General features: G+C 45.2%; 1 protein-coding gene across 1 annotated transcript in view; it reads left to right on the top strand.

Moving 5' to 3' along the window:
* Positions 1-3,689: 3,689 nt before the first annotated feature.
* The window catches only part of SUB1 (SUB1 homolog (S. cerevisiae)), a 69,898-nt gene continuing 56,963 nt past the window's right edge, over positions 3,690-16,624 (top strand). The window contains exon 1 of the mRNA XM_011952557.1: positions 3,690-3,972. The gene's annotated coding sequence lies outside the window, so the exon portion shown is untranslated. The remainder of the gene's footprint in view (positions 3,973-16,624) is intronic.

Raw genomic sequence — 16,624 nt, forward strand, 5'->3', positions numbered from 1 at the left:
ATGTCACCTTCTCAGAGAGGCCTGCTGTGACTGCCTACCCCAATAATCTCTGTCACAGCACTTTATGTATTTTTCTTAATTGCCCTAATCATAGTCTATAATTTATTGATGTATTTGCAATCTTTCTTCCTTTAGAATGTTTGCTGTATGAGGGCAGAGACCACATGTATCTTGTTCTCTGTAATATCTCCCCCTGTATTTTCCCTTTTTTTTTTTGAGACAGGGTGACAAACTGAGACCCTTTGCAGTGGGGCAAATATGGCTCACTCCAGCCTTGACCCCTGGGGCTCAAGTGATCCCCCAGGGTCAGTCCCCCAAGTAGCTGGGACTTGGCAGCTACTGGGCACCACCATGCTAGGCCGATTTTTGTGTGTATGTGTGCGTGTGTGTGTGTGTGTGCGTGTGTGTATATATACACACTATATATATGTACTATATATGTGTATATATATACTATGTACTATATATGTGCTATATATTCACTAGATATGTATTATATATATATATATATATTTTTTTTTTCTGGTAGAGATGAGGTTTTGCCATTGTTGCCCAGGCTTCTCTCAACACGTATATGTTGAACTCCTAACTCCTAACTCCTAGTGTGATGATATTAGGAGATGTGGGTCTTTGGGAATTGATCAGGTCTTGAGGGTAGTACATTCATAAATAGAAAAAGTGTCCTTATAAAAGGAGCTCCAGAGAGCTCCTTTGCCCCTTTTGGCTTGTGAGGCCATCTGTGAAACAGTAAGTAGGCTATCACTAGATACCAAATATGCCAGTGTTGTAATCTTGAACTTCCCAATCACCAGAACTGTTAGAAATGAATTTCTGTTGTTTATAAGCTACCCAGTCTATGGTATTCTGTTCTAGCAGCCTAAACAGACTAAGATGCCTATAATAGTTGTTCAGTAGGCTGGGTGCGGTGGCCCACGCCTGTAATCCCAACACTTTGGGAGGCCAAGGCAGATGGATCATTTGAGGTCAGGAGTTCGTGACCAGCATGGCCAACATGGTGAAACCCCATCTCTACTAAAAATACAAAAATTAGCTGGGGGTGGTGGTGCGCACCTGTAATCCCAGCTACTTGGGAGGCTGAGGCAGGAGAATTCCTTGAACTGGGACCTGGGAGGCAGAGGTTGCAGTGAGCCGAGATCATGCCACTGCACTCCAGCCTGGGCGACAGGATGAGACTCCATCTCAAAAAAAAAAAAAAAAAAAAAAGGTTGTTCGATAAATATTTGTTAAATGAATGCCAAAGGATAATTTTCTTTATTTTTTTAGGCTGAGTCTCCCTCTAAGAGTTAAAAACATGCTGTCATCAAATATATAGTGAGCATGTGTCAAATACTAATCTAACACATTTAATGAAGGGACCAGAGACATAATAAATCTGGGTGAAGGAGAATTCATGGAACAGAGGTTTATATAGCAGAAAAGACGTGCTGAAATAAGTTAGCTAGGTTAAAGGGAAATCTAATTTATGTCCTACAGGTGAATAAACTATAATCTTTAGGATTGTCTTTTATACAGAATAGGAATCACTTGCATCTCTAACAGACAAAAACCTACAAATTAACGGGTAACTTCATAGAATCTGGACCCTAATAATAATAATTAACAAGTCAAACAAAGATACATTCTCCAGATGAATAACACTTGGGTGGACCTGTTCGGACAAAGATCTAGCATGACAGTGAAAGGACATACAATTATCTTTTTGCCTTAATTCTAAGATTAGGACATTTTTAAAAATAGAAGACTGAAAAACATAGAATGAATGTACAAGTGCTCCAACTGAAGTTTGGAAAGGGGAGGTCAGTCAGTTCGGGGGCAAAGCATGGGCATCTGCTTCATCAGGTCTTCCCCCAAAACCATCATCACTGGATCCAGCCTTCATTGTTTGAGAGCCAGACAATGTTTCATCTTCTCTGTGACGTCTGTCTAGATTTTCCTCTCACTCCCTATCAGGCAAACTGAGGTGGACAAACCTTGTTATCAAGATGGTGACTGTGGCCTGGCATAGTCACTCACACCTCTAATCCCAGCACTTTGGGAGGCTGAGGCAGGAGGATCGCTTGAACCTAGGAGTTCAAGACCACCCTGGGCAACATAGTGAGATCCTGTCTCTGCAAAAAATACAAAGAGTCTGGGTCGGGCACAGTGGCCTATGCCTGTAATCTCAGCACTTTGGGAGGCTGAGGTCAGGAGTTCAAGACCAGCCTGGCCAACGTAGCAAACCCTCCACCCCCACCCCTCCATCTCTACTAAAAATACAAAAATTAGCCAGGCTTGGTGGTGCACACCTGTAGTCCCAGCTACTAGGGAGGCTGAGTCAAAAGAATCACTTGAACCCAGGAGGTGGAGGTTGTAGTGAGCCAAGATTGCGCCACTGCACTCCAGCCTGGGCAATACAGCGAGACTCTGTCTCAGAACAACAACAACAACAACAATTCACCATGCATGATGGCATGCGCCTGTGGTCCCAGCTACTTGGGAGGCTGAGGTGGGAGGATGGCTTGAGTCCAGGAGGTTGAGGCTGCAGTGAGCCGAGATCGCACCACTGCACTCCAGCCTGGGTGACAGAGCGAGACCCTGTCTCAAAAATAAAAAAGATGACGACTGCTATCAAGGCCCTAGATTTTTTTTTTTTTCCTATGACTTGCATATGCCTGGTTTGAGCCAAGACACTCTATTACCCTTGTTACCCTTATTTCCCAGGCCATATTTTTGTTTGTGAATTATACATAAGAGCCCATGTGAGGATTCTCACAAATAATTGAGATAGGGTGTAAAGGAGAATTTTAAACTGAGAGCCCAGTTTTTTTTTTGTTTTGTTTTGTTTTGTTTTGTTTTGTTTTTTTTGAGACGGAGTCTCGCTCTGTTGCCCAGGGTGGAGTGCAGTGGTGAAATCTCGGCTCACTGCAACCTCTGCTTCCTGAGTTCAAGTGATTCTTCTGCCTCAGCCTCCTGAGTATCTGGGACTATAGGCACACACCACCACACCAGGCTAATTTTTGTATTTTTAGTAGAGATGGGGTTTCACCATATTGGCCAGGTTGGTCTCGAACTCCTGACCTCGTGATCTGCCTGCCTTAGGCTCCCAAAGTGCTGGGATTACAGGCATGAACCACTGCACCCAGCAAGAGCCCAGTTTTTACAAACAACAGATGAGTGCTAGGGGGCAGGACAATGCAAGTATGAAATGAGACCAGCTAATGAGACCAGCTGCACGCTAGTTAGACGAGTATCAGAACTGCTTTGTCCCTTGGTCCCATGAGATACTACTCTATAAAACACGTCCAAAAGCCAGACTCACATGTATGTCTTTTTCTAGTTTATTTATTTATTTTTGAGACAAGGTATCGCTCTGTTGCCCAGCCATTGCATTCTGGCTCACGGCAGCCTTGACCTCCTGGGCTCAAGTGATGCAATTGGGACTACAGGCACATGCTACCACACCTGGCTAATTTTTGTATTTTTAGTAGAGATGGGTCTCACTATGTTGCCAAGGCTGGTTTTGAACTGCTGAACTCAAGTGATTCTCCTGCCTCTGCATCCCAAAGTGTCTAGTTTCAGAACTTACTTTATTCAGAGGTATAGCTATCTTTGTGACCAAAACTGTGAGCATTGAACCAGCGACTAGCTTGAGAAGAAAGCATTTCCAAGGCAAATAATACTCCAAGCTGAAAACAGTCCTCTTAGTACACCAGTAGGGACCTTTTGGCAAGTGGCATCTTGCCAGAAAATTAACTCAAAACGAATCCCTAATAGCTCAGAGATGGTGGAGGGGAATTTCAGAAACAGTCAGCAGGGCAGGGCTGTGCAACTGCTTACAGGAATTGCCTTACTCACACTTTGATGTTGATTCTCTGCAGAGCTTCCGCTGCTTCAAAATTGGTGCAGGAATCAGAAACATTACATCAGGAAGATACTGCAGAGATATTCTACTCCATCTCATTCATTGTACAGGTGAGGAATCCAAGGGTCAGAGATTTTAAGGAATTTGTCCAAAGCCACAGAGTGGAGAACTGTGAGTAGAACTCAGATCACTTGTTGCCTAATTCAGGTGTTTCCAACTCCTTATAAATATGCTAGGGAGGTGTGGCATCCACATGATTTGCTTTCTGGCTGATGTATCTCTATTCCTAGTGCAGAGCTCAGGCATCAATTGGTAAACAAGAGGAAGAGATAGATGTGGCTCTATCTATCTAGTGTATGGGAGCAGCATGTGACATTGTGATGAGATGTGTTAGCACAGGCACAATTTAAAGCAGTGCCATGGCAACCAGCATTCACTCTGGCTCCAGATAGCACCGTGAACTATAGGGTGTAGTTGAAAATGGCTTCTCACTTAGTGAGTGGAATGTTCCAGCCTCTGTTTCCTGCAGTGAGGTGACTCTGAAATCTACCAAGCAATGTAGCAACAAGACTGGTTCAGGTTATTTACCAAGGGTTGGGGGTTTTCAGCATAACTCACAGGAGAAATAAACTTAGCAGCCTTGGGAATCCCCAAGAATTACTGTGCCTATCTGCAAAGCAGTATGGGTTTGCTTCCTCTGAGCAATGCATTGTTTCAGTGTCTTCCCAGAGCACTAATATTTCAAAGAGGTGCCCTGGGCATGAACGGAAGGTAATGGGGAAGGGCACCACTATTTGTTTCTTTCTTAAATATTGCAGAATCTGCTGTTACCCTCCCCACAAATTCTTTTTTTTTTTTTTTTTTGAGACAGGGTCTCATACTGTCACCCAGGCTGGAGTACAGTGGCACGATCACGACTCACTGCAGCCTCGACCTCCTGGGTTCAAGTGATGCTCCCATCTCAGCCTCTCGAGTAGCTGGGATGACAAGTGTGTGCCACCACACCCAGCTAGTTTTGTATTTTTAGTAAGGATGTTGCCCGGGCTGTTGCCCAGGCTGGTCTTGAACTCCTGGGCTCGAGCAATCCACTCACCTAGGCCTCCCAAAGTGCTGGGATTACAGACTTGAACCACCACCCTCGGCCCCCACAAATTCTTAAACCATGGCCGTAGACCAACCAGGGGAGATCTGGAATGAGTTAAGTTTCATCAGTAGGATTGAATATTAGGGTCATTTGTCCTGAGATGCTAAAGTCTCCTTGATTTTAACTTAAATGCTCATGTCATCGTTTCTGAAACAGAACTGAAACAGAGACCACTTATGGTCTCATCTCAAAAATAAAAGAGTATGTACATGCTCTTTTATTTTTATTTTTGTGTTTCTAATTGTGCACATTCGACTAAAGACTTCCAGCTTCCCTGACAAGTAGGTGTAGACAGAGACCAAGTTCTGACCAGCGCACTGTGAATGGAAGTGGTGCAGCTTTCTGGGGTGTGCCCTGTCTTTGGGCCTCCCCCTCTTTTCTTGGCTAGCTTGCAGTTGTATTTGTGGCAAGTCATCTTGGACCATGAGGATGAGGACAACCCCCAGGAATGGCAGCACAATAAAACATACTCTTATATAAAAATATTGCTACTTATTTTATCACTACTAAAAAAAAGAAAGTGAGAGGTATCCAATATGCTAAATAAGGAAGACTACTTCTGAGCAAAACTCTCAAAGCAGAGCTGCACTACCAGTCCTCCTTTAAAAAAAAAAGGCGGGGCGGGGGGGCTGGGCGTGGCGGCTCACACCTGTAATCCCACCACTTTGGGAGGCCAGAGTGGGAAGATCACCTGAGGTCAGGAGTTCAAGACCAGCCTGGCCAACATGGTGAAACCCCGTCTCTACAAAAAGTAGCCAGGCATGATGGTGGGTGCCTGTAATTCCAGCTACTCGGGAGGCTGAGGTGGGAGAATCATTTGAACCCGAGAGGTGGCAGTTATGATAAGCTGAGATCAAACCTTTGCACTCCAGCCTGGGTGACAAGAATGAGACTCCGTCTCAAAAAAAAAAAAAAAAAAATTCTTCCTGTGTTAGCAGCTGAACCAATATTCTGACTAATAGCTCCACTAAAACTGCCAGCAGTCATGTTAAAAGTATGTTTTAGGATGCTTGGGACTACAAGTAACAAACAACAAGCCTTGCTAAAAGTAGCTTACAAAATTCGGAGTTTAACAAATGATGCCATTTTACAAGAAATCAAGAGGAAGCGTGTTCCCTGGGTTGGTTCGGTTTTAGGTTGTTGTATTAATTTCCTACTGCTACTGTGACAAATTACCACAGACTTGGCTTAAAACAGCACAACTTTATTCTTTTATAGTTCTGGAGGCCGGAGTCTAAAATCAGTTTCACTGGACTAAAGTCAGTTGGCAGGGCTGTTTTTTTTCTGGGAGCTCTAGGGAAGATCTGTTTTCTTGCATTTTTTAGTCGCTGGAGGCTGTCTGCATTCCTTGGCTCGTGACTCCTTCCTCAAATCACTCCAGCCTCTGGCTTCCATCATCCCTCCCCTACTTCTGTTGTCAAATCTCCTTTGCTTCCCTCTCACGAGTACACTTGTAATTATGTTTAGGGTCCACCCAGATAATTCAGGATAATCTCATCTCAAGATCCTTAACTCAAATCTATAAGGTAAAATTGATAGGTTCCAGGGCTTAGCATATGGATATCAGCCTACCAAAGTTGAAAAAAGGTTTTCATTTTCCTGCTCTGCCGTTCTAATTTGTTGGTGCCATCTCCTTTCATGGTTTGAAAATCACTTTGGACCAAGGTGGACAGATCACCTGATGTCAGAGGTTCGAGACCAGCCTGGCCAACATGGTGAAACCCTGCCTCTACTAAAAATGCAAAAATTAGCTGGGCACTGTGGTGGCTGCCTGTAATCCCAGCTACTCGGGAGGCTGAGGCAGGAGAATCGCTTGAACCTGGGAGGTGGAGGTTGCAGTGAGTGGAGATCGTGCCACTGCACTCCAGCCTGGGTGACAGAGCGAGACTGCATCTCCGGAAAAAGAAAAAAAATCACTTTGGAGCTCCCAAGCATTACATCCTTACCAGGCCATGTCCAGGCCAGGAAGGGAGGGGTGTTCCCATTCCTGCATCTTTTAGTTATTAATGGAGATGTGCTTTGCCAAAGGTTCCCAGTAGAAGCCACATCAGATCCCGATAGCCAAGGCTGAGTCACCTGCCTGTGCTCTGGCTGCACACTGAACTGAGAATTTGCATGTCTGGCAGTTTTAACCTCTACATCACAATGTCAGTGCTCCCACCAAGAGGTTGAATGACTGCTAGGGAGGCAACAACTCACTTTTATTTATTTATTTATTTATTTATTTATTTATTTATTTATTTATTTATTTATTTATTTATTTATTTATTTTGTAGAGATGGGAGTCTCGCCATGTTGCCTAGACTGGTCTCAAACTCCTGAGCTCAAGCAGCCTGCCCACCTTGGCCTCCCAAAGTGCTGGGATTACAGGCGTAGCCACTGAGCCAAGCCTAACAACTCACTTTTGAAAGTCCTGCAGGAGATTCCACAGGCACGAGCGACTCCAAAGAGCCCTTGTTTTCTAGCAGTCATAAAAAGCATGTGTGAGACCAGGCATGGTGGCTCATGCCTGTAATCCCATCTCGGACATAGTGGCTCATGCTTGTAATCCCATCCTGGCACTTTGGAAGGCTGAGGTGGGCAGATCACCTGAGATCAGGAGTTCGAGACCAGCCTGAGCAACATGGAGAAACCCAGTTTCTACTGAAAATGCCAATATTAGCTGGGCGTGATGGTGTGCACCTGTAATCCCAGCTGCCTGGGATCTGAGGGAGGAGAATCACTTGAACCCGGGAGGCAGAGGTTGCAGTGAGCCAAGATTGCACCATTGCACTTCACCCTGGGCAACAAGAGTGAAACTCTGTCTCAAGAAAAAAAAAAGAAAAAAAAAAAAAACGTGTGGTGAGAAGATCTGGGGGCTAGGGTGGTGGCGTGGTAATGGGGTGATTTAAAAAAACCTTTTGACTGGAGATCTAGAATTTGAACTAAGCCAGGAACACATTCTCATCTGTAGTGCTTCCAAGGCATCTGCATGACTGAATTGTATTTCCCTCCAAATGAGTATGTTGAAGTCCTAATCCCCAGTACCTCAGAATGTAATCTTTGCAAAGGTAATCAGATCAAAATGAGGTCGCTAGGGTGGGCCTTTGTCCCATATGCCTGGTGTCCTTATAGAAAGGGGAAATTTGGAGACAGATATGTACACAGGGAGACTGTCATCTGAACATGAAGATGGCCATCTATAAGCCAAGGAGAGAGACGTGGACAGATCCTTCCCTCATAGCTCTTAGATGGAACTAACACTCCTGATATTTAGATTTTGGACTTCTAACCTCCAGAGCTATGAAACAAACAGTTCTGGGCTGGGCGCAGTGGCTCATGCCTGTAATCCCAGCACTTTGGGAGGCTGAGGTGGGTGGATCACCCGAGGTCAGGAGTTGAAGACTGGCTTGGCCAACATAGTGAAACCTCCTTCTACTAAAAATACAAAAAATTAGCCTGGCATGGTGGCGGGTGCCTGTAATCGCGGCTACTTGGGAGGCTGAGGCGGAGGTTGCAGTGAGCTGAGACCATGTCATTGCACTGCAGCTTGGGCAATAAGAGTGAAACTCCATCTCAAAAACAAAACAAAACAAAAAAGTTCCTTTTGTTTAGGCCAGGGGCCATCAATCCCAGGGTCATAGAACAGTACCATAGACCAGTTAGGAACTGGGCTGCATTTCAGGAGGTGAGGTGAACAGTGGGCAAGCGAACATTACCGCCTGAGCCCCGCCTCCTGTCAGATCAGAGCTGGTATTATATTCTCATAAAAGCACAACCCGTATTGTGAGCTGTGCATGCGAGTGATCTAGGTTGCGTGTTCCTTATGAGAATCTAATGCCTGATGATCTGTCACTGTCTCCCATCACCCACAGATGGGACTGTCTAGTTGCAGGAAAACAAGCTCAGGGCTTCCATGGATTCTACATTATGGTGAGTTGTATAATTATTTCATTAAATATTACAATGTTATAATAATAGAAATAAAGTGCACAATAAATGTAATGTGCTTGAATCATCCTGAAACTGTCCCCCCACTTCCCTGCTGCTCTTGATCCAGGTCCATGGAAAAATTGTCTCCCATGAAACTGGTCCCTGGTGCCAAAAAGATTGGGGACCACTGGTTTAGACCACCTGGTTTGCAGTACTTTGTTACAGCGGCCCTAGCAAACTTAAAAACCCCGACTTTCTCACTTCTCCCGCACCCTCCAAGGCTATACCAGCCCCGTGCTCCTACCCAGTATGCACCTGGCTCTCCCCGGGTTTCCTGATCTCCAGGTGGTCTCTTATGCAGTGTTTTGAAAACTCTTTTGATAGCACCTTTTTCTTGTCATGAAGCCTCCTAGATTCCACAGAGAAAATGTGCTCTCCACTGTTGTGGAGAATTATTATTAAATCCATTCCCTGCAACATTATATGGGGTTTTGTAAGTCATTCATAAACATACAATATTTTTATTTTGCTGCCATATGTTTTGTGTAAATAGTCATGTTTATTTACTAAAGAGTATTCTATTTAGCTGTCAACCCATGGATGGCAGAAAAGACGTTTCATATTTGTGTGTGTGTGTGTGTGTGTGTTTAAAGCACCAAACATAATATCCAACAATTTTTGTTATGATACACATGTTCTTTCAGGATAGTGTGTGATAATCAAATTGTTCTTTTATTCATTCAACTGACATTTGAATCACTTTCTCTGTGCCTAACTATTCTACCATGGGCTGTTGTTACAAATCTGAATTTAAAAAGGTCCCTGGCTGATTGTGAGAGAAGCAGACATTATAAGTGAAGAAATAGTGTAGCTATGACGGAGACATGAGATAGTGGGATGACTCGCAGTGATGCTCTATGGAACCCAAGGGCCACGAAGCTTCAGAAAGTAGGGCAGCAGGAAATGAACTACCAGGATCCAGACTTACTGGTCATCCCTCATTTTCCCATTTCACACTTTCTTTTTTTTCTTTTTTTGAGACAGAATCTCACCCTGTCACCCAGGCTGGAGTGTAGTGGCATGATCTTGGCTCACTGCAACCTTTGCCTCCTGGGTTCAAGCAATTCTCCTGTCTCATTTCATTAAATATTTCATTAAATATTACGAAGTTATAATAATAGAAATAGCTGGGATTATAGGCGCGCACTGCCACACCCAACTAATTTTTGTATTTTTAGTAGAGATGAAGTTTCACCATGTTGGCCAGGCTTGTCTCGAACTCTTGACCTCAAGTGATCCTCCTGCCTCCGTCTCCCAAAGTTCTGGGACTACAGGTGTGAGCCACTGCACCTGGCCCCATTTCCCACCTTCTTCCCTCTGTGGCTTCTCTCTATTTCTAGAGAGAAACACGACAGAAGTCAGCTGCTCTAGAATCAACAGACTGCTCTCCAGTTGGCGTCGCACCACAGAGCGGTGGCGTCATACGTGCATACATATGCTACAGCCAAAGGGGAAGGCTCATCAATGCAGGAGGCACCCACAGGTGCCTCTCAGAGGTGGTGGAAGAGGAAGTGGGGGCAGGCAGAGGTAGTGGTTGTAATATGAGTCACTTCTGTTAACTGTACCCACTTTTAGACAGCTTAATCCACTTTGACTCTGGAAAAGTGTGAACAGAAACCTTGCTGGGTTTGGAGGAGAGAGAGCCTCCCGCTGCTCTTCCCAGGGGTGTCCTGGAACAGGCTGCCGTGGAGGCTCAGGGCAGGTCTGGTGATGTGGCGCTGGTCCAAGTCCAGACCCTGCTGTGTTTTGGATGGACTAGGAAAAGTTCCTGTACAGAAATAAAAGCGACTGGAGATTACGTGTGGGAATTACTCTACCCTTATCCTGAGTATGTCTGTACTTCAGTCCTGGTGCTCACTTCAAGAAAGAGGAGGATGGGATTGCCATTGCTCTAGCAGACTATTGTTACTCCCAGAACTCACTTAGAGGTTCCATTTCCATAACCAATTACAGAGCAAATGCTTTTTCATAGGAATTGGTCTTTGCGGGGTTGACATTTCAGGTCGCGAAGACCCTGAAGCTTTAGGAAAGCTGAACTTTGCTGTTGAGAAATTTAGAGGGGTAGAAATTGCAACCCTATCTTAGCTGCAATTAGCTGGCATTTCTGCCAAATGCTAATACATATTTCACCCTAACTTCCAGTGATAAATGACATTGATAAGAATATATGGGTAGTAGCTGTGAAAGTTCATCTGGTTTTAATAGTGAAACATTGTCCTTTTCTCTGCTGATTGGAGAACAGGTCAGACATGAGGCTGGCCTCACCCAGGAAGGACTCACATGGTTCCTTCTCTCTCCAGGAACGGTAGGAAAAAGGCAATGTGTTTTGAAATACTGGGTTTTCCCTGGCCCGGGAGAAAGTGGATCAAAAGAATTGCTGTTTCCTTCCCTGTTGTTGGGGTCCTCTAGTTTGAAAGGATCATGGTGGTGTTTCCTAATGGGCCATTAAAGGCAATGTTTAGGAATAGAGAAAATACACAAAGAAAGAAGAAGGAAAATCAGACATTTGACAGAAAAGCCCAGGATTCCCTGGAGAAAAGTTGGAGGTAGTGCTGAAAGAGTCTGCTGTGCCAGAGGTGCCCCACCAGTGGCCCCACCAGAGGACTCTTTAGAATGTTCTTTTTTTTGAGACGGAGTCTCGCTCTGCGGCCCAGGCTGGAGTGCAGTGGCCGGATCTCAGCTCACTGCAAGCTCCGCCTCCCGGGTTTAGGCCATTCTCCTGCCTCAGCCTCCCGAGTAGCTGGGACTACAGGTGTCCGCCACGTCGCCCGGCTAGTTTTTTGTATTTTTTAGTAGAGACGGGGTTTCACCGTGTTAGCCAGGATGGTCTCGATCTCCTGACCTCGTGATCCACCCGTCTCGGCCTCCCAAAGTGCTGGGATTACAGGCTTGAGCCACCGCGCCCGGCCTAGAATGTTCTTGAGCTAAAATCCTGCCAACCTTCCCATGTAGCTGGTGCAATTTTCACTCCATATTCTGCTTTCTTTATTTTCTACTGCAACTGAATTCTGAGTTCCTAATCCACTGGGACTCGCACTTAATAGCCTGTCTGTCTACTGGCATTTGTTTGCATTGTACAAGTACAACCAAAGGCTTTAGACTTTTGGGAGCTGCAGTCAGGAAGAAGTCTATCTGTCTGTCTCTCTGTTTTTTAGCCTCAGTCTTCTTACACCCTTTCCAAATGGCAACGGGCACAAAATGGCCTATCTACTGGAAATGGGCAATGAGCAAAAGAGACACATACATGGAAACGATGAGCTAAGAATTTAAAATATTATTCCGCACACACGTAAGTGGCAACTTCATGTCCCCTGTTCAGAAGTAAAGCAGTTGGAACTTCTGGAACCAGAATCATCTGTGCATTTGCTAAAAATGTAGATTCCTGTGCCCCACCCAAATTCTGCACCCGAAAATTCTGATTCTGCCTGAATCAGAATCTTTCCAGGCAATTCTTATGTGCACCAAAGCCTAGATGCAGCCTTAGTTGAACCATCTACTGTGTTTTAATACTGAGTTGTGCTTGTTCTCAAGCCGGTTCAGAGCACTTTAATGTGCATTCAAATCATGCTGAGGTCTTGTTAAGTTAGGTGGTGGGAAGTGAGATTCTGCATGTTTAACAAACACTTGGGTGATGCTGCCACTGCTGGCTGGAGGATCACCCCTTGGGTGGCAAAGTGCTAGAGAGACTATTTTTATTTCCTTTGCACTCCTGTGAGGCCATCTTGAGGCTTCTTAGGTCCCTGGGGCCAGTGATCTGCTGGCACTGGGATTGGAGATTGCTGCACCTTCATGGGTACTGTGCTTGTTGACTGGGCTCTATCTCATGCTCATACAGATTTGCCCCGCCTTCTGCTTCCCCTTCCATCTCCTCAGCCAACACCCCTATTCCCACCCTCACTCTTCTACCCCCACTCTGCCTAAAGGGCAGCCCTGTTGCCATAGCCTGGTCTTCCTCACACTGTGGGTCTACTCTGACTATAGATACATAATTGAATATCTTTAGAGAATCTTCAGATTTGCTAGTACGATAAAGTCCTTCTTCCTCCTAGGAGTAAAGGGGAAGTGGGACTCAAAGCAAGCATGTAAAAGTGAGTCAGGAGTTCTTTTTTCTCTTTACAGCCACCAGCAGTGGGTGGCCCCAGGGTAATTGAATGGAGTGGAAGATGTTACCATTTCCTACACTGTCCTTGACCTTGAAAGAAGAACTGAATCTGTGGGACCTACTGCCACTTTCTATAGGTGGAGGGGAAGGGGAACCCCATTGCATGGCATAAGCTTATCCCTCAAGTCCTTGGTGAGTGGGGATCGGGGTAAGGGGGAAGAATTATAGGGTATTAGAAGTGGTGAGATTCTTTTCTCCAGCCATGGAGAACTTCTGATGTCCAACCTAGCATGACTTTAATCGCTACTAGTTAATAGTAAAAAAGAAGGTCTAAAGTTGAGGTCTAGGGAAAGACTGGCTGGTAGTGCTCTTCAGGCTTGCAGTCACATTGAAAGGTCTAATGGTGGCCGGGCGCGGTGCCTCATGACTGTAATCCCAGCACTTTGGAAGGCTGAGGTGGGCTGATCACCTGAGGTCAGGAGTTCCAGATCAGTCTGGCCAGCACGGTAAAACCCCATCGCTACTAAAAATACAAAAATTAGCTGGGCGTGGTGGCAGGTGCCTATAATCCCAGCTACTTGGGAGGCTGAGGCAGGAGAATTGCTTGAACCCAGGAGGCAGAGGTTGCAGTGAGCTGAGATTGTGCCACTCCACTCACACAAGATCGTGCCATTGCGGCAGAGCAAGACTCCGTCTCAAAAAAGAAAAAAAGACAGAAAGAAAAAAGAAAGGCTTAATGCCTAGAGTGAAGCCAGCTGTAGCCAGTGGACTGTCATGACAGTAGATCTGGATAAAAATTCCTGACTGTACAGTTGTTGACTATGGCTCTGGGCCAGAGTAAGATCTCTTAGGCCTGGGAAAGTAACCATAGATGTCACTGGCCCTGAAGCCAAGCAGAGCCAGTACCTCCCAGAGCAGCAGCTTGCAAACTAGGGTCTGCTGAAAGCTCTTTCAGCATCACCAGGGGAGATTCATAACAGTACTGCGAACACCCACCCTACAGAGTCTGATTCAGCAGGGCCTCTTGGGCTATATTTAAAAAATATATTCTATGGGCAATTTAACAGTAAGTTAAATTGCAAGTTTTGACTTTGTCAGGTTTAGGAAGCAATGTCTTAGCACGATGGTTTCCCAAATTTTTAGCAGAGAAAAATTTATTCACTAGAAAAATAATTATTGAGCAATTACTATATGTCATGTATTGCTGTAAGCCCTGGCCAAAAAGTGATAAATAAGACTGATGAGGTGGCTGGGCCCCTGCAATCCCAGCACTCTGGGAGGCCGAGGCAGGCAGGTCACTTGAGGTTGGGTATCCAAGACCAGCCTGGCCAACATGGTGAAACCCCCATCTCTGCTAAAAATACGAAAATTAGCTGGGTGTGGTGCTGAGTGCCTGTAGTCCCAGCTACTTGGGAGGCGGACACACGAGAATTGCTTGAACCCTGGAGGTGGAGGTTGCAGTGAGCCAGGATCGTACCACTGCTCCCCAGCCTGGGTGACAGAGCAAAACTCTAGTCTCCAAAAAAAAAAAAAAAAAAGAAAGAAAGAAAGAAAGAAAAGAAAAGAAAGACTGACAAGGTTTCCATTGAACTCTAAGATAGATAAAAATGAGGAGTGGATTTTTCAGGAATGTTAAAGACTCATTGGAAGAAAATGCTTTTTGTTGTTGAACCCCCAAAGTACCATCAGGTTCCGTGATACACAGTTTGAGAACCATATTCTTGGGAAGGAGCTTGGAGCAATAAAACTAGAAGATGGCAGAAGGAATATCCAACACAGTGGGGTTCAAATGACAAACCTAGAAGGCTTTTCCACTTCCTTGTTGATAAAGTGGGGACAATGACGTCTACCTCAAGCCTTACTGAGAGTAAGAAAAGAACTGAACACATATATTGTGGAGCTCAATGCTGGGTGTGCAGTGGGACCCTGCTGCATTTTTGTTCTCTTTCGTTTCTCGTTGCTTGGGAGCAGGTGACTTCACTTTGATTGGGAGTAAGTTTGAGGAGAAAACAAGACATTCCTGGAAGTGTGTTGCCGTTTGAGGCTCAGGTGGGATAATGAGGAGCACAAAAAGCAGAAGCCAAGAAAAGGCCCTGCCACGCTACAGCCAAAAGCAACCACAGATGTAAAATGGTCTGTGGATCTGGCAGTTCTCCTAAAACGTTAAGCACAGAGTCATCATATGACTCATCAGTTCCACTCCTATGTATATACCCAAGAGAACTGAAAAAGATGTCTGCACAAAAACCTGTACATGAAAGTTCACAGAAGCATTATTCATAATAGCCAGAAAGTGGAAACAACCCAAATCTCCCTTAACCAATGAATGGATAAACAAAATACAGTATACCTATACAGTGGAATATTATTCAGCCAAAAAAAGAAATGAAGTGCTGACACACGCAACAGCACGGGTGAACCATGAAAACATTATGCCAAGAAAGAGGCCAGGCACAAAATACCACATATTATAGAATTCTTTCATATAAAATGTCCAGAATAAGAAAATCTATAGAAACAGAAATTAGGCCAGGTGCAGTGGCTCACACCTGCAATCCCAGCACTTAGGGAGGCTGAGGCAGGTGGATCACCTGAAGTCAGGAGCTCGAGATCAGCGTGGCCAACATGATGAAACCTCATCTCTACTAAAAATACAAATATCAGTCGGGTGTGGAGGTGTGCGCCTGTAGTCTCAGCTACTCAGGAAGCTGAGGCAGGAAAATCGCTTGAACCCAGAGGCGGAGGTTGCAGTGAGCCAAGATTGTGCCACTGCACTCCAGCTTGGCCAGAGAGCGAGAGTCTATCTCACAAAAAAAAAAAAAAAAAAAAAAAAGAGGAAACAGAAATTATATTAGTAGTGTCAAGGGACTAGGAGAAGTAGGAAATGGGATGACTGCTAATGCACATGGAATTTCTTTCTGAGGTGATGAAAATGTTCTGAAATTAGATAGTGGTGATCGCTCTACAATCTTGTGAATATGCTAAAAGTCACTGAATTGGACACTTTAAAAGGTGAATTTTATGGTACATAGATTCTCTCTCTCTGTCTCTCTTTTTTTTGTTTTCTGAGACAGAGTCTCACTCTGCCGCCCAGGCTGGAGTGCAGTGGCGTGATCTCTGCTCACTGCAACCTCCGCCTCCTGGGTTCAAGGGATTCTCCTGCCTCAGCCTCCTGAGTAGCTGGGATTTGCCACCACACCTGACTAATTTTTCTTTTTCAAGACGGAGTCAGGATTTCACCGTTTTGGCCGGGCTGCTCTCAAACTCCTGACCTCAAGTGATCCACCCACCTCGGCCTCCCAAAGTGCTGGGATTTACAGGCGTGAGCCACCACACCCAGCCCATATCTCAATCTTTAAAAAGAAAAGAAAGAGGCCGGGCACAGTGGCTCAAGCCTGTAATCCCAGCACTTTGGGAGGCCGAGATGGACGGATCACGAGGACAGGAAATCGAGACCATCCTGACTAACACGGTGAAACCCCGTCTCTACTAAAAAATACAAAAAACTAGCCGGGCGAGGTGGCGGGCGCCTGTAGTCCCAGCT

The sequence above is a fragment of the Colobus angolensis genome, unplaced genomic scaffold, assembly GCF_000951035.1.
Source record: "Colobus angolensis palliatus isolate OR3802 unplaced genomic scaffold, Cang.pa_1.0 Scaffold341, whole genome shotgun sequence".
Classification (NCBI taxonomy): Eukaryota; Metazoa; Chordata; class Mammalia; order Primates; family Cercopithecidae; genus Colobus; species Colobus angolensis.